The 4256-nt window shown below is 40.2% G+C and overlaps 1 pseudogene; it reads left to right on the forward strand.

The window, feature by feature from the left end:
- The first annotated feature begins 213 nt into the window (after window positions 1–213).
- Window positions 214–742, forward strand: LOC118834101 (annotated as a pseudogene).
- The last annotated feature ends 3514 nt before the right edge of the window (window positions 743–4256 follow it).

Raw genomic sequence — 4256 nt, forward strand, 5'->3', positions numbered from 1 at the left:
ATCTGTGCTAGTAGCCCTCAGTGTGCTGGTGCTATTGGCCTTATACAGGCACAGTAGTGGCAAGCGGAATTGTTATTACAGCATTCCTCATAAAAATCAGATCTTTCTGAGTTTTAATATACCTGAGTTTTTCTTAAAGTAACTAGTAATTCTCTTGTATTGATGTGTTTTGTTTTTTTTTTTTTTTTTTAATTTGCATCTCTCGGTTGGAAGATGGCTGTAACGGCCAGCGGTCGGCTGCTCGCGCAGCTGGGCCAGGTCGGCCCCGCGGCTAGGCAGGTCGTTCACCAGCAGCGCCCACTGCGGAGGAGGGCTCGGGCTACATGTGAAGGACGCTAACCTTCTTTGTGGCGCTCCTGGGGATGGCGGTCAGCACGCTCAACGCCTACCTGAAGTCGCCGGAGCATCATGAGCAGCCCGAATTCGTCCCCTACCGCCACCTCCGCATCCAGACCAAGCCCTTCCCATGGGGAGATGGAAACCACACTCTGTTTCATAACCATTACCTCAATCCTCTCCCAACTGGGTATGAGGATGAGTAAAGCAAACTGGGACCATACTAATCAAGCACTGGGGGACCACAGCAGCGGTTGGACCATCCTTCTTTCTATGTGGAACAGAAAATTATAGGGGACGTTCCTTAAGTTCACTTGCACCACACAGTGACAAATATGCTGACCTTACCATTTTGCTTGTGATTGGGACAGCTTAAATAAATGAATCTTACCCTAAAAAAAAAAAATAATTAAAAAAATAAATAAATTTTCATCTCTCTCATCAACAGTGATTTAGAGCATTTTCTCCTATGACTGTATAGATAGTTTTAATTTCTTCATCTGAAAGCTGCCTGTTCAAATCCTTTGACAATTTTCCAATTGGGGAATTGTTTGTATTCTTGTAAATTTGACTCTGTTCTCTCTATATTTTAGAAATAAGGCCTTTATCAGACACACTGGCTGTAATATATATATATATATATATATATATATATATATATATATATATATATATATATATATTCCAGGTTTCTCCTTCCCTTCTGTTCTTGGTTACATCAAAATCTTTAATTCTTTTTTTGTTCTTTTGTATTAATATTTTTTTTATTATTGATTTATTTTTATTCCCTCCAACTACCCTAATACTGAGAAAGGTCTCATGAGTTACAAATATCATCTTTCCACATAGGAATGTAAGCAGTTCAAGTGTAATAAGTCTCTCATGATTTCTCTTTACTCTTTACCTTTTCATGCTTCTCTTGATTGCTGCATTTGAAAGTTAAATTTTCTACTCAGCTCTGGTCTTTTCATCAAGAATGCATGAGAGTCTTTTATTTCATTGAATATCTATTTTTCCCCCCAAAGAATTATACTCAGTTTTCCTGGGTAGTGATTTTTGGTTTTAATCCTAGCTCCTTTCCATTTCTATTATCTCTCTGGTTCTAGAATATCAGAGAAGTTTTCTTTGATAATTTCTTGAAAGATGATATCTATTTATTTTCTGATAATGGCTTTCAAGTAGTCTAACATTTTTTAAATTATCTCTCCTGGATCTATTTTCCAGGTTAGTTCTTTGTCCAATGAGATATTTCACATTATCTTCTATTTCTTCATTCTTTTGGTTTTACTTTATACTTTCTTGATTGCTCACAAAGTCATTAGCTTCCATTTGCTCCAATCTAATTTTCAAGGCATTATTTTCTTCATTGATCTTTTGGACCTCCTTTTCCATTTGGCCAATACGACCTTTTAAGGCATTCTTCTCCTCGTTGGCTTTTTGGACCTATTTTGCTGTTTGGATGAGTCTATTTTAAGGTGTTATTGTCTTCAGTATTTTTGGGGTCTCCTTTAGCAAGCTGTTGACTCTTTTTTCATGATTTTCTTGCATCACTCTCACTTCTCCCAATTTTTCCCCTACTTCTCTTAAATGGTTTTCAAAATCCTTTTTGAGCTCTTTCATGGCCTGCAACCATTTCACATTTTTCTTGGAGGCTTTGAATGTATGAGCTTTGACTTTGTTGTCTCCTTCTAGTTGCATGTTTTGATCTTCCTTGTCACTAAAGTAAGATTCCATAGTCTAATTTTTCTGCTGTTTGCTCATTTTCCCATCCAATTTACTTGACTTTTTAGCTCTTTGTTAAGGAATGTCTTTGCTTCCACTGTAGAGGGTGTTCTTTCCCAAACTTCAGGGATTTTGTGCAGCTGTTTTCAGATATGTTTCTAGGGACTTATAAAATTTCAGTATATCGAAGGTTGTATATCAAAGGAAAGTGGTTTAGTCCTCTCCTAGCCTCTGCTTTGGTCTGTGAGTGACCACAGATACTCTTTTCTGCCTTGAAACTGTGAGGAGGATTCCCTGTTCACCTCCACAACCAGCTCTGTCACATACTCCTCCTCACCCCAGGACTGCCACCTGGGATTACAACCCAGATACTGGTAGGGCAGAGCAAGGGAATCCTGCCTCAGTGCCAGCAAAGAGATCCCTACACTCCCTCTCTAATCACACTTTTGATCCCCACCATTATCTGTTGTCCAAGAGCTCAAGAAGCAGCCTCTGCTGCTGCTGTTACCTCTGCCTCCACCTCCACCACCCTAGGGCTGGGGCTCTGTAACAGAAAGCACCCTAGCATATCCAGGATGGCCTGTAAGCACAGGTTCCTTAAACTGCATTTCTAGCCAAGACTGCTCCAAAAGGGGTTAACAATCCTACTTCTAATTACATTCACTAGTTGAGGGGAAAAGTCTGCTCCCTCAACATTAGAGAAAATACAGGCAGAGAAAATAAAGAGCAAATACAGGCAGAGAAATTAGACCAATATACAGGGCTCTGACTGCCTGAATTAAAGCAATATTGCTATACACTTTACATACAACATTGGATCAAGAGAGCCTTTATATCTCACCAGTTGGGGGGTCTGAATATAGAGCTACGCATAATCTCAATCAGGAAATCAAAAGGTCCTTCTCATAAGCAACCCCCCAATGCAAAACCTCACCTATATATTACACACACACACACACACACACACACACACACACACACATTCTTTTGACTAATAGGCTCAAAGCCAGAAGGCATCACAACTCTCCTGACTCAGTACTTAATTAGGTTAGTACCACTAGGTATGAAAGCCTTCCTACAAGAAAGCTGCCCCTAAGCAAGTTTCTGCCCCAATGGGCTCTATGTAACTCAAGATGTATCACAGCTGTGAGTTGGGCCAGCACTCAAAACAGGTCACATAGACCTGTTAATGGACAGGGAAGATCTTATTATTCCATTAATATTACAGGCCCAGACAGTGCTCCTCTTTCACCCAGACCTGACAGACCTATATTGACCTTATAAGTTGTCTTAGGCATTTCTGGGTGGAGAAGTCTGGAAACCACCACAACTGCCATTCATTCAGTGCCAAGAGGCATGCTGCAGCCCCATCTGTGCTGGTGTAGCCCTTGCTGGACTATGCTTCTCTCTCACCCGGTGGAACAGAACTTTCCTGTAGACATTCCAGGTTGTTTTGGGCTGGAAATTTGTTTCACCCTCTCAATTTGTGGGTTAGGATGGTCTAGAATTTGTTTAGAGTCAATTTTTTGGCAGATTTTTGTTTTTATTTATTTAATATTTTTAGTTTTCATCATTGATTTCCACAAGATTTTGAATTACAAATTTTCTCTCCATTTCTATCCTCCCCCCACTCCAAGATGGCATATATTTTGATTGCCCCATTCCCCAGTCAGCCCTCCCTTCTGTCACCCCACTCCCCTCCATCCCCTTTTCCCTTTCTTACTTGTAGGGTGAAATAGATTTCTGTTCTCTATTGCCTGTATATCTTATTTCCCAGTTACATGCTAAAACAACTTTTTTTAACATCTGCTTTTAAAAACGCCAAATTCTCACCCCTCTTCCCTATCCACCCACCCTCCCTAAGAAGCAAGCAATTCAACATAGGTGACACATGTATCATTATGTAAAACCCTTCCACAATACTCATGTTGTGAAAGACTAACTATATTTTGCTCCCTCTTATCCAGTACCCCTTGATTCAATTTTGTCCCTTGACCCTGTCCCTTTTCAAAAGCATTTGCTTTTGATTACTTCTTCCCCCTATCTGCCCTCCCTTTTTGTCTACTTACTCCTTTTTTCCTGTGGGATAATATAGCCAATTAAGTGTGTATGTTATTCCCTCCTCAAGTCAAATCCAATGAGAGCAAGATCTACTCATTCCCCCTCACCTGCCACCTCTTCCCTTCTAATAGAACTGT

This window comes from Trichosurus vulpecula, chromosome 1 (genome assembly GCF_011100635.1).
Source record: "Trichosurus vulpecula isolate mTriVul1 chromosome 1, mTriVul1.pri, whole genome shotgun sequence".
NCBI classification, from domain to species: Eukaryota; Metazoa; Chordata; class Mammalia; order Diprotodontia; family Phalangeridae; genus Trichosurus; species Trichosurus vulpecula.